General features: G+C 39.0%; 1 protein-coding gene across 1 annotated transcript in view; it reads right to left on the bottom strand.

Moving 5' to 3' along the window:
• STX3 (syntaxin 3) overlaps positions 1-15,246 on the bottom strand; it is a 143,646-nt gene that overhangs the window by 29,485 nt on the left and 98,915 nt on the right. The window lies entirely within an intron of this gene.

Here is a 15,246-nt window from a genome sequence, read left to right as displayed (position 1 = left end):
TACATAGAAAGTAAATTTATCTAGTGACTTTTTTAATAAAGAAAGTGATACAGAGTTTAGGTGAGGAACAATGACTGTAAAGTAAGCCACAGGTCTGACACATGGACAAAGTAAGTGGGATGCAAATAAAACAACAGATATTACCAAAAAAAAAAAAAAAAGAAAAGAAAAAAATCCCACTAACTCAAAAAGATACATGGACCCCAATGTTCATAGCAGCATTATTTACAATTGCCAAGTCATGGAAGCAACCTAAATGTCCATCAACAGACATGGTGTGTGTGTCTGTGTGTGTACACACATATACATATATACAATGGAATACTACTCAGCCATAAAAAAGAATGAAATCTTGCCATTTGCAGCAACATGGATGGACTTGGAGGACATTATGCTAACTGAAATAAGTCAGACAGAGAAAGATAAACACTGTATGATATCACTTATATGTGGAATCTAAAAATATAACAAACTAGTGAATATAACAAAAAGAAGCAGACTCACAGGTAAAGAACAAACTAGCGGTTACTGGGGGTGGGTGCATTATAGGGGTGGGAGAGTGGGAGGTATATAAACTATTGGGTGTAAAGTAAGCTCAAGATTGTATTAAACAACACAGGGAATGTAGCCAATATTTTATAATAACTGATTAAATGGAAAGTAACCTTTAAAATAGTATAAAAGATTTTTAAGCAGATATAAAAGATAACTTTATGACTTAGGAAAAATAAATGAGGAGAGAGAAATGAAGATCTTTGTTTCCACGCCTCGATTTAGAAGTAACTCACAAACACTCAAATAGAGTTACAGATGTAGAAAACAAATTTATGGTTACCAGGGGGTAAGGGGCTGGGGGGGATAAATTGGGAGATTGGGATTGACATACACACACTACTATATATAAACTAGATAATAAGGACCTGCTGTATATCACAAGGAACACTACTCAATACTCTGTAATAAACTATATGGGAAAAGAATCTAAAAAAGAGTGGATACATGTATATGTATAACTGATGCACTTTGCTGTACACCTGAAACAAACACAACATTGTAAATCAACTATACTCCAATAAAAATTTTTAAATAAATAAAAACAAGGGGACAGGGGATGACCAGAGATAGGGGGCTGGATAATGAGTAGATCAGAATGGGACATGGAAAAGAAAGCTGAAATTTCAAGCAGGGAAATCTTTTCCCCAAGGCAGGGTGAATGAGGTGGAGAGCTGTGCAGTGGAAAATACCTACATCTAAAAGGAAACATAAAAAATAGCTCTTGACATCCACCAGAGGGCAGACAGCAGAAGCAAGAAGAACTACAATCCTGCAGCCTGCAGAACAAAAACCACATTCACAGAAAGATAGACAAGATGAAAAAGCAGAGGGCTATGTACCAGATGAAGGAACAAGATAAAACCCCAGAAAAACAACTAAATGAAGTGGAGATAGGCAACCTTCCAGAAAAAGAATTCAGAATAATGATAGTGAAGATGATCCAGGACCTCAGAAAAAGAATGGAGACAAAGATCGAGAAGATGCAAGAAATGTGTAACAAAGACCTAGAAGAATTAAAGAACAAACAAACAGAGATGAACAATACAATAACTGAAATGAAAACTACACTAGAAGGAATCAATAGCAGAATAACTGACACAGGAGAATGAATAAGTGACCTGGAAGACAGAATGCTGGAATTCACTGCTGCGGAACAGAATAAAGAAAAAAGAATGAAAAGCAATGAAGACAGCCTAAGAGACCTCTGGGGCAACATTAAACACAACAACATTCGCATTATAGGGGTCCCAGAAGGAGAAGAGAGAGAGAAAGGACCCGAGAAAATATTTGAAGAGATTATAGTCGAAAACTCTCTAACATGGGAAAGGAAATAGCCACCCAAGTCCAGGAAGTGCAGTGAGTCCCATACAGGTTAAACCCAAGGAGAAACATGCCGAGACACATAGTAATCAAATTGGCAAATATTAAAGACAAAGAAAAATTATTGAAAGCAGCTAGGGAAAAATGACAAATAACATACAAGGGAACTCCCATAAGGTTAACAGCTGACTTCTCAGCAGAAACTCTACAAGCCAGAAGGGTGTGGCATGATATACTTATAAGTGATGAAAGGGAGGAACCTACAGCCAAGATTACTCTACCTGGCAAGGATCTAATTCAGATTTGATGGAGAAATCAAAAGCTTTACAGACAAGCAAAAGCTAAGAGAATTCAGCACCACCAAACCAGCTGTACAACAAATACTAAAGGAACTTCTCTAAGTGGGAAACACAAGAGAAGAAAAGGACATACAAAAACAAACCCAAAACAATTAAAAAAGTGGTCATAGGAAATACATATAGATAATTACTCTAAACATGAATGGATTAAATGCTCCAACCAAAAGACACAGGCTTGCTGAATGGATACAAAAACAAGACCCATATATATGCAGTCTACAAGAGACCCACTTCAGACCAAGGGACACATACAGACTGAAAGTGAGGGGATGGAAAAAGATATTCCATGCAAATGGAAATCAAAAGAAAACTGGAGTAGCAATACTCGTATCAGATAAAATACATTTAAAATAAAGAATGTTACAAGAGACAAGGAAGGACACTACATAATGACCAAGGGATCAATCCAAGAAGAAGATATAACAATTATAAATATATATGCACCCAACATAGGAGCACCTCAATACATAAGGCAACTTTTCCCAATGGACAGATCATCCAAAATGAAAATAAATAAGGAAACAGAAGCTTTAAATGACACAATAGACCAGATAGATTTCATTGATATTTATAGGACATTCCACCCAAAAACAGCAGATTACACTTTCTTCTCAAGTGCGCACGGAACATTCTCCAGGATAGATCACATCTTGGGTCACAAATCAAGCCTCAGTAAATTTAAGAAAATAGAAATCATATAAAAAATATATTCTGACCACAGCGCTATGAGATTAGAAATGAATTACAGGGAAAAGAAGGTAAAAAACACAAACACATGGAGGCCAACACATGGAGGTTACTAAATAACCCAGATCACTGAAGATATCAAAGAGGAAATCAAAAAATACCTAGAGAAAAATGACAATGAAAATACGATGATCCAAAACCTGTGGGATGCAGCAAAAGCAGTTCTAAGAGGGAAGTATATAGAAATACAATCCTACCTCAAGAATAAGAAAAAAATCCCAAATAAAAAATCTAAGCTTACACCTAAAGGAACTAGAGAAAGAAAAAACAAAACCCAAAATTAGCAGAAGGAAAGAAATCATAAAGATCAGAGCAGAAATAAATGAAACAGAAACAAAGAAAACAATAGCAAAGATCAATAAAACTAAAAGCTGGTTCTTTGAGAAGATAACCAAAATTGATAAACCATTAGCCAGACTCATCAAGCAAAAGAGGGAGAAGACTCAAATCAATAAAATCAGAAATGAAAAAGGAGAACTTACAACAGACACCGCAGAAATACAAAGCATCCTAAGAGACTGCTACAAGCAACTCTATGCCAATAAAATGGACAACCTGGAAGAAATGGACAAATGCTTAGCAAGGTATAACCTTCCAAGACTGAACCAGGAAGAAATAGAAAATATGAAGAGACCAATCACAAGTAATGAAATTGAAACTGTGATGAAAAATCTTCCAGTAAACAAAAGTCCAGGACCAGATGGCTTCACAGGTGAATTCTATCAAACATTTAGAGAAGAGCTAACATCCATCATTCTCAAACTCTTCCAAAAAACTGCAGAAGAAGGAACACTTCCAAACTCATTCTATGAGGCCACCATTACCCTTATACCAAAACCAGACAAAGATACTACAAAAAAAGAAAATTACAGACCAATATCACTGATGAATATAGATGCAAAAATCCTCAACAAAATACTAGCAAACAGAATCCAACAACACATTAAAAGGATAATACACCATGATCCAGTGGGATTTATCCCAAGGATGCAAGGATTCTTCAATATACGCAAATCAATCAATGTGATCCACCATATTAACAAATTGAAGAAGAAAAACCATATGATCCTCTCAATAGATGCATAAAAAGCTTTTGACAAAATTCAACACCATTTATGATAAAAACTCTCCAGAAAGTGGGCATAGAGGGAACCTACCTCAACATAATAAAGGCCATATACAACAAACCCACAGCAAACATCATTCTCAATGGCGAAAAACTGAAAGCATTTCCTCTAAGATCAGGAGTAAGACAAGGATGTCCACTCTCACCGCTATTATTCAACATAGTTTTAGAAGTCCTAGCCACGGCAATCAGAGAAAAAAAAAGAAATAAAAGGAATACAAATCGGAAAAGAAGAAGTAAAACAGTCACTGTTTGCAGATGACACGATACCATACATAAAGAATCCTAAAGATGCCACCAGAAAACTATTAGAGCTAATCAATGAATTTGGTAACGTACCAGGATACAAAATTAATGCACAGAAATCTCTTGCATTCCTATACACTAATGATGAAAAATCTGAAAAAGAAATTAAGGAAACACTCCCATTTACCATTGCAACAGAAAGAATAAAATACCAAGGAATAAACCTACCTAGGGAGACAAAAGACCTGTATGCAGAAAATGATAAGACACTGATGAAAGAAATTAAAGATAATACCAAGAGATGGAGAGATATACCATGCTCTTGGATTGGAAGAATCAGTATTGTGAAAATGACTATACTACCCAAAGCAATCTACAGATTCAACGCAATCCTTATCAAATTACCAATGGCATTTTTTACAAAACTAGAACAGAAAATCTTAAAATTTGTATGGAGACACACAAGACCCCGAATAGCCAAAGCAGTCTTGAGGGAACAAAATGGAGCTGGAGGAATCAGACTCCCTGACTTCAGACTACACTACAAAGCTACAGTAATCAAGACAAGATGGTACTGGCACAAAAACAGAAATATAGATCAATGGAACAGGATAGAAAGCCCAGAGATAAACCCACGCACCTATGGTCAACTAATCTATGACAAAGGAGGCAAGGATATACAATGAAGAAAAGACAGTCTCTTCGATAAGTGGTGCTGGGAAAACTGGACAGCTACATGTAAAAGAATGAAATTAGAACACTCCCTAACACCATACACAAAAATAAACTCAAAATGGATTAGAGACCTAAGTGTAAGACCAGGCACTATTAAACTCTTAAAGGAAAACATAGGAAGAACACTCTGACATAAATCACAGCAAGATATTTTTTGATCTATCTCCTAGAGTAATGGAAATAAAAACAAAAATAAACAAATGGGACCTAATGAAACTTCAAAGCTTTTGCACAGCAAAGGAAACCATAAACAAGACGAAAAGACAACCCTCAGAATGGGAGAAAATATTTGCCAATGAATCAATGGACAAAGGATTAATATCCAAATATATAAATAGTTCATGCAGCTCAATATTAAAGAAACAAAGAAGCCAATCCAAAAATGGGCAGAAGACCTAAACAGACATTTCTCCAAAGAAGACATACAGATGGCCAAGAAGCACACGAAAAGCTGCTCAACATCACTAATTATTAGAGAAATGTAAATCAAAACTACAATGAGGTACCACCTCACAGCAGTTAGAATGGGCTTCATCAGAAAATCTACAAACAACAAATGCTGGAGAGGGTGTACAGTAAAGGGAACCCTCTTCCACTTTTGGTGGCAATATAAATTGATACAGCCACTATGGAGAACAGTATGGAGGTTCCTTAAAAAACTAAAAATAAAATTACCATCTGATACAGCAATCCCATTACTGGGCATATACCCAGAGAAAACCATACTTCAAAAAGACACATGCACCCCAATGTTCATTACAGCACTATTTACAATAGCCAGGTCATGGAAGCAACCTACATGCCCATCGACAGACGAATGGATAAAGATGTGATACATATATACAATGGAATATTACTCAGCCATAGAAAGGAACGAAATTGGGTCATTTGTTGAGACGTGGATGGATCTAGAGACTGTCATACAGAGTGAAGTAAGTCAGAAAGAGAAAAACAAATATCGTATATTAACACATATATGTGGAACCTAGAAAAATGGTACAGATGAACTGGTTTGCAGGGCAGAAATTGAGACACAGATGTAGAGAACAAAGGTACGGACACCAAGGCGGGAAAGCCACGGTGGGTGGGGGTGGGGGTGGGGGTGGGCTGAATTGGCCGATTGGGATTGACATGTATACACTGATGTTTATCAAACTGATGACTAATAAGAACCTGTATAAAAGTAAATAAATAAAATTCAAAAATTAAGAAAAAAATAGCTCTTCTCCCAAGCATGAGGATAAACTAGATAAATCACTTGCTTTGGGAGGGTGCGGAGGTAGAGGGCAAACGAGAGGAAGCAACACCACTACAGAAGTCAGGAAAATAAAATGGCAAATCACTTCTACTCAAAACAGCTAACAGCAAAAGACCCAGCAACCTCTACACCTTCAGCAAAACATGAGGGCTGCTCTAGTACCTGACTCTTCCTCAGAAAACGCCGAAATTATGCAGAGAAGTAAAGATGATCGGAACCCCACAGAAGCCTTCACGATGTCAGCTCCCAACCAAAGACCCTGGAAAAACACAGGAAATCGGTAGCACCTGGCCTGTTTTGAATACTTTTATAGCCAATGCCACACCCAGCTGACTGCATTTACAAGTCACTTTGTGCTGATTGATTTTATTTTCCAGGAATATGGATTGTTTTTGCTGATTCAAATTGCTTAATATCTGGAAAATAGGGAAAGCACAAAGAACGAAATTAAACTCTTTATAAAAGCCACCATGTTTTATATTCAGAGAAAGACTTCTTTCTACCACCTGAAACTTGACATTCTCCTGATCACTCCAGTACAGAAATCAGGAATGCAAAGAAAGTACCACCACAAACCTTTCAGAATGTGACTTCTCCAGGCCCTCTGAAGTTCCTGGGAGAAAAAGAAGTTCCTGAAATTCCAGAGTGTCAATGTGTTTATTGAATTGTTGGGGAATGACATTTAGGGAGATATTTTAAGCCAGTAGTTTTCCAACCTTAGCAGGATCAGAATCACCTGCAGGGCTTGTTAAAACACAGATTGCTAGGCTGTGCCCCAGATTCTAATCCGAGGCTGCCATGGGGCCTAAGAATGTGTTTCTGAAAGTTCCAGGTGATGCTGATGTGCCGGTCCCAGGACCACACTTTGAGAACCACTGACTCAGATAATATTACTTTAGAGAACCACATAGTTCAATGGCTCACAAACTTGAGGTTAATTATCAAAATTATCGGGAGGGTTATTTAAAAATGTAGATGTCGGGCTTCCCTGGTGGCGCAGTGGTTGAGAGTCTGCCTGCCGATGCAGGGGACACGGGTTCGTGCCCCGGTCCAGAAAGATCCCACATGCCACGGAGCGGCTGGGCCCGTGAGCCACGGCCACTGAGCCTGTGCGTCCGGAGCCTGTGCTCCGCAACGGGAGAGGCCACGGCAGTGAGAGGCCCGCGTACCGCAAAAAAAAAAAAAAGTGTAGATGTCTTAGTTCCACTCCAGTCCAATGGGATCTAATTGTAGCTGAAAGCTTTAGAGTACATCTGAATCACTGCAGGTTCTTCTGAAAAAATGTACATTTCTAGAGTCTAAACCAGAGGGACAAGGCCCAGGAATCTGCATTTTTAACAATTGCCCCAGGTGATTCGTGGAGGCTCATACTTTGAGAAACCTGGAGCAGAGGTCCTCAGGACTACTGATGAGGGAGGGAGGGAGGGAGGCCTCCAGTTCTCCTTCAGTGATTTCCATTTCATTTTCATCTGTTTTACATTGGAGCCTTTTTTTTTTAACCACCAACGTTATAAATCCTCTATGTCCTTTGAAGTGTAAGATCTTAATATTAAATTAGAAACTAGATGTGACTAGAGGTTGCTCCATAAATGTCATCTTTGATACACCAATGAGGAATAAAAAAGTCGGATTCCAAATCCTACTTCCCTTCATATATTCTCCTGGTATTTCCAACACCTATATAATATAAATGCTATAAATGTAAAACAAATGTTTTATAAATTTATAAAATTATACATTTACAAATGTAACACATTTATGTTATTTGTGCTAGTAGTTGTGCTCTTTTGAGGATCTGGAATGATCTAAAAGAAAACAGAGAGACCAGTCCAACCAGCATGATACTGGACCTAATTCCAGAATCGGCAACCTGAACAAAAACCTTTCCATAAGAGGGAAGAAAAACCTTCACACGAGGCAGCACTTCCCTCCTCCCAACTGTAGCTTCTTCTAGACATCCACACATTATAATAGGAAAAAAGAGGTGGGATAAATCAGCATGCCACCAGGCCATTTTGTACCACCTCCAGATCTGGGAAGGAAGGACCTCTGCTCACGACTCAGGCTCTAGAGGGCTTCACTCTGGCCTTCTCCACTGTGCCCTTCGCCTGGGGGAGAAGATGTGTTGGATCAAGAGGACAAGCCACCCAGAGCCCAAACCTCCAGAATTTTCTACCCAAATGGCCCTCATTTCACACCCAAGGCCCACATGAGTCTCTCCCCTGAGTCTGTCCTCCCTGGTGTGGGTACCCCTTGGCCCAGTGGGTGACCAAAAGGTAGTTGCCTACTAGAAATATGACCAGAACTTGGACACGTCATTTGTAGTGTCCACACCCATGCTCTCCGTGTGTGTGGGGCCCCTCACAACACAGATTGGAGTGGGATTGGGAAGAGAGGAGAAATTGGGCCACAGGCTATGGGTGGGCCATAAGTGGAGTGAAGATAGATGGTGGCTCTCACCACATTACAATGTTCCAACACAGAACTCTGAGGACTCTGAAAATTCCAAATTAAAATCTGCCTTTCTATCTCATTATGAAAGTTGGTTCGTCAAAATAGGAGGTCAGAACATATCTTGTTTAACAGTTTCTTTGATTGATTTATAAGTTTTATAAGATATCTGGAACATGTGCCTCCACTTGTACCCTTGCTGCTGTCCCCATATATGCTGGTTAGGAACGGACCTGGGCCATTTGGGCTCAGCTCAGAGTAGCTGGTCCTGGGCCATATCTACTGACCTCCTTGGAAGCTCTTAGGACCTTGTCTAGCTCAGCCAATGACCGTGAAGGACCTGGATTTTACTAGACTTCTTGGTTCACCCCTCAATGTTCACCTCTAGTAAATCAAGCAAATAAACGGAATTACATAAGTCGTGTTTAACAGCATGTACAGAGGCGAAACAAAAGGAGTACAGATTATCTCATAGTGCATTTACCTGATTAGATAAAGAAATACTGAATAATAGATGACTCTAATGTACTTAATACTTGGGTGACCTTGACTCCAGACCCTAGATGCTTAAATCCTGAATTCTCTCTCAGTCTTGCTGGAAACCTCCGCAATCTTCTACTTTTATTTTCTAGTTTGTTCCTATGTAAACTTCTAACATTTATCGCAGTGTGATTATAGGCCAATACATGTTATTAATTTATTATTTGGTTTAAGCATCTGGGGCGGTTCCTTTCAGCAAATATTTGACAACCTCTCATGTAGCAGGCATTCTGCATGGTGCAGTAGGAGATACAATGGTGAACAAGGAAGATTGAGCCTTGCCTTTGAGGAGCTCACTGTCTGGCAGGGAAACAAACACAGTTAAGAAATATTGATAATTCTGCAAATAACTAATTGCAATTTCTCGTATGTGCTACAAAGGAAAGTACAGAGTGCCAAGGGTGTAGATAACAGAGGAACATAACCAAGTCTGGAGGTGCTACGAGAGTGTCCCCGAGGAAGTACAGCTCCCCTTAACCACAAGGGATGCCTGAAACAGAGGATAGTACCAAACCCTATATATACTGTTTTCCCTATACGTACATAGCTATAATAAAGTTTAATTTATAAATTAGGCACAATAAGAGATTAAGAACAATAACTAGTAATAAAATAGAACAATTATAACAACATACTATAATAAATGGTAGGTGAATGTGGTCTCTCTCTCCCAGGATACCTTATTGTAAGAATGTAATGCCTTTTCCATTTTAAGGAAGCACTTTTCATGCACTGTGGCCTTCCCTTTTGCAGTTTGAGGTGGCTAGGTAGACTTGATCCTGGGTGAAGCCTACTGGGCCTCAATAGTTTGATCATGAATCTGTATCCAACCTCACTGGTGCTGGTAGAGCAGAGTAGACATCGCTGGCAGGAGATTGGAGGGTGGGAGAAAAGGAGGATCTAGGGTATTTCTCCCCCTTAATCTCTCCTCATGAGACATCTCCAGTGAGGGTACCCCTGCCAGGCAGCACTACCTTTCACAGTTCCATGGCTTCCGTTGGCCCCTCCAAGTCTAGGGTAGTGACAGTCTGCAGTTGCTAAACTCTGGGGTGCCTCATCTTCTCCTATTTACTCTTTCAGCTCTTCTAAAACCCCTCGTTATTAGCAGAAAATGAGATATTAATAATCTGTGGCATGTGGTGGCATCACACTACTTAATTTGCCACCCGTTGCTTCTTACGATGATGAGCCAGTTGAAGGCAAGATTTCTGAAGGTCGGTTAGCTTCTGCAGTTGGCTGTGAGAGCGACAGGAATGATTTAGGAGAATATGGGGTGAGATGGCTACTTCTGACGTCATGGACCAGCTTACAGGAATAAAATTTTAAGTTCAAGATCTTAAGTTCTCTGTTTGACTTATGTTCAGAAAACCAGAGAACTTCTATACAAGCCTGACAAGATGTCATTATTTCTTATACCCACAGGCCAGAGGAGGCTGAGAATTAATGCCAAGAGCTAACTGTACAGCTTGCAGAATTATAATGCAAGTATAGCTTACAGCCCACCAAAGTCTCTGTTGTAAGGATTTGATCACTGACTAGGAAGGAGTGGGACCCTAAGAATCAAGATAGGTATTTTGAATATACTTGAAAGGACCTGAGAATCTTAATCATATAATCAATTTGAAACTTTCTTGTTAAAAGAATTAGCTTCTCCTATCCTGGCTGAACAGCCTAGGCTTCCTTTGCTTAAAGACCCTATAATAATCTAATTTGCGGCAGTTTTCCTGCAAGGATACGGCTGTTCTCCTTAAAGCCTAGACCTATGACCACTCATTGTCTCTGGAACCATCACTAGGGTTAGATCCCACTATGCCCCAGGAAGACAAGTGCAAAGTTTGATCCAACAGGAGACAGCTTAAACACAAAAATAATTACGAGATCTTTCTAATTTACATTTGCAGAAACCTAGGAAAGATATTTGGAATTGGATTCTTGGCATATTAGATCAAAGAAAACAATATAATGTTGGATCATGAGAAATATTAATGTAGATGCAGTTATCAGAGACTACGAATTGTGCTAACTTTAGCTATAGGAAGTGACCCCAACATTTTACTTGGTTGAAAGCTGGACTTAATAGTGACCTACATTAGGAAGGATGAGAGGCCAGAAATGCACTGTCAGATGCTTAAGGAGATGGGAATGTTGAAGAGAATTTATGTCATGTGCAACCCACTCACCTAACCTCTCTCTTCCTTGGGAAAGTCCAGAGAATACTCTCCTAACTATGACATTAAGAAATGAACTAGTGATGGGAAATGGATGAGAATGATAGTGAGAGACTTGACCATTGAAAGTATCTCAGTCAGTCTGATGTGATCCTAAATTAGCCAAGATTAGATGACACTACTTAACCATCAAAGATAAGGTTGGAGCAATTACTATAACTGGTAAGAGAACCAGAGTGACAATAGAAGTGTTTTGACTGATAGACATCAGCTAATGAATAATGAGGTAGCTAGAAATGAAATAGATGATCAGCGTACAAAAGTATTGCTTGAACTATATATAACTGGAAAAAATTCTAAGTATCACATGTCAGTTATCGACTGCTGTGTAACTAATCACTCCAAAACCTAGTAGATTAAAAATCATTTTCTCACAAATCTATGGGTCATCAATTTAGGCTGGATTTAGCTGGATAGTTATTCTATTAATTTTGCCTGGGGTTATTCATGTTATTTTATTCACCTGGTGGCTAAACTAGTGCAAAATGATCTAGAATCACCTCACTCCTTGGCGGGGGTTGGCAGGCTGACAGCTAGACTGTCTCAGTTCTCCACAATATGGCCCTTCCATCAGGCTAGCTCATGTTCATACACACGGTGGGTCTCCAGATTCACACAACAGAACGCAGTGCAAAAGCAACTTTCAACCTTCCACTTTCATCATATTTGCTAACTTCCTATGGACCCAAGTAAGTCGCATGACCAAGCCCAAAGTCAAGTCTAGGATTAAGGAGATCTCCTGTATGGAAATATAAATTTTACAGACGTTAGTATACAGGTGTCACATAAAGCCTTGAGATTTAACGAGATCCAGGAACTGAACCCCAGAATATTACAACTTTTAGAAAATCAGGCAGTTACGAGGAACCAGCAAGAGAAAACGAAAAAAGGATCACTCAGAAAGGCAGGAAAAAAACTCCATAGGGCTTCCCTGGTGGCGCAGTGGTTGAGAGACCGCCTGCCGATGCAGGGGACGCGGGTTTGTGCCCCGGTCCGGGAAGATCCCACATGCCGCGGAGCATCTGGGCCCGTGAGCCATGGCCGCTGAGCCTGAGCGTCCGGAGCCTGCGCTCTGCAACGGGAGAGGCCACAACAGTGAGAGGCCCGCGTACCGCAAAAACAAAAACTCCATAAAAGGATGGTGTTCCAGCCAAGTAAAGTAAGTATTTGAGAAGAAAAGAGCAATCAATCATCAGGTGAGGTAAATGAGAATTTTAAATTCACAATGAAAGCAGCAGTGTGGAAGGGACTTTTGATCTCGATAAGACCAGTTTTAGCGAAAGGGTGAGGGTATTCAAGTCTAAATAGAATAGTTTTAAGCCAGAAATGAGAAAACAGTTTTTAGCTGCAGGACATTGCTTCTGATATAATAACTAGGAAAATATGACACATTTTTTTATTTTTCTCATTTTTATTGGAGTATAGTTGATTTACAATGTTGTGTTAGTTTCAGGTGTACAGCAAAGTGAATCAGCTATACGTATACATATATCCAGTCTTTTTTTAGGTTCTTTTCCCATATAGGTCATTACAGAGTATTGAATAGAGTTTCCTGTGCTATACAGTAGATCATTATTCGTTATCTATTTTATATATAGTAGTGTGTCTATGTCAATCCCTAACTCCCAATTTATCCCTCCCCCCCTTAGATTGGAAAACTGTGGAAGTAATGCAGACTGAATGAATTAGAGGTAGTAGAATGTGACCAATAAACGGATCTGTCGACTGTAATGGACAACAGAGGTAAACCCATCAGTGATCAACATATCAGCATTAGCAGAGGAAAAAAATGGAGGAAAAGATGTCATAATTAAGCCCATAGCTAAGGTGATATATTCTCTTTTTTCCCAACTTTATTGAGATATAAATGACAAAAATTGTATATATATTAAGGTGAACAACAAGATGATTTGATATACATATATATTATGAAATGATCACCATAATCAAGCTAATTAACATTTCCATCATCTCACATAATACCATTTTTTTGTATGTGGGGGGAGAACACATAAGATCTACTCTTAGCAAATTTCAAGCATACAATACAGTATTATTAACTATAGGCACTATGCTGTACATTAGGTCCCCAGAATATATTCATCTTATAGCTGAAAGTTTGTACCCTTTGTCCAACATTTCCCTTTTTCCCCCAATCCCCAACCCCTGGCAACCACCATTCTACCATCTGCTTCTATGACTTCGACTTTTTTTAGGTGCCACATATAAGTGATATCATACAGTATTTGTCTTTCTCTAATTTATTTCATTTAGCATAATGCCTTCAAGGTCCATCCATTTAGTCACAAATAGTAGGATTTCCTTCTTTCTCATGACTGAATAATATCACATTGTATATATGTATATATCACGTTTTCTTTATCCATTCATCAGTTGACGGACACTTAGATTGATGCCATAATCCTGGCTGTTGGCAACAACGCTGCTAAGAATGTAGGAGTACAGATATCTCTGAGATACTGTAACTGTGCTTGTTTTTCAACCAAAGAATGGTTAATAGTTAAAGCTCAGGGGTTTGGTGGACTGGTTCCTGTTTCACTTTGAGTTTTTTGCTCTGTTTCTGCCTTTGTTCTTGTTTTTACAGAAATATATGACCACTGACCCATAGAACAGATATGCTGATCTGGACAATGTAATGACCACACTCAAGTTCTAACATCAGCAAGGTACTTCGTGATTAGTGTACACATCTCCGAAAACAGAAGAGCAGCCTACCCCCAGCAAGTAGCCTGCAGCCGTTTCCTGCTTCCCTTCTTATATAAATCCTGGCTAACACTTGAAGAGTTGGGAGTTGGTTCTTTCAGGCAGTAGTCCACTTTCTCCCCAGGTTGTCGGTTTCCTTAAAATAAAGCTACTTTTCCTTTACCCAACACTTGTTTCTCAGTGTTGGTTTCTTTAGAAACAAGCAACAGAAACTGAGTTCCATCACAATACAGATTTCACTTCCTTTGGATATATGCCCAGAATTGAGATTGCTGAATCAAAAAATAGTTCTGTTTTTAACTTCTTAAGAAAATGCCATACCGTTTTCATGATGACTGTACCAATTTACATTCCCACCAACATGGCACAGGGGTTCCCTTTCCTTCAAATCCTCACCAACACTTGTTACCTCTTTTCTTTTTGACAACAGCCATCCTAACAGGCGTGAGGTGACATCTCACTGTGGTCTTGATTTGCATTTCCCTGACGATAGTGATGTTGAGCACCTTTGCATGTACTTACTGGCCATTTGTGTATCTTCTTTGAAAAATATCTGTTCAGGTCCTTTGCCCATATTCCAGTGGGATTATTTGGGTTTTTTGCTATTGATCTGTAGGAGTTCCTTATATATTTTAGATGTTAATACCTTATCAGGTATATGGTATCTAATAAATATTTTTTTCCCATTCCCTAGGCTGCCTCTTTATTTTGTTGATGGTTTCCTTTGCTATGCAGAAGCTTTTCAGTTTGATATAGTCCCGTTTGTTATTTTTGCTTTTGCTGTTTATGCTCTCAGTTGCATATACAAAAAAAATCATTGCCAAGACAAATGTCAAGGAGCTTCCTCTCTATGTTTTCTGTACATGTCTGTTAGGTCTACTTATTAGTTTCATTCGGTGGTGTCACGTTTGCCTGCTTCTTTGTGAACACAAGTCTGTTTCCTCTGGTTTGCTTTCT

Source organism: Tursiops truncatus, chromosome 8 (assembly GCF_011762595.2).
Source record: "Tursiops truncatus isolate mTurTru1 chromosome 8, mTurTru1.mat.Y, whole genome shotgun sequence".
Taxonomy (NCBI): Eukaryota; Metazoa; Chordata; class Mammalia; order Artiodactyla; family Delphinidae; genus Tursiops; species Tursiops truncatus.
The sequence above is the reverse complement of the archived record's forward strand: the minus strand, read 5'-3'. Positions and strand labels throughout refer to the sequence as shown.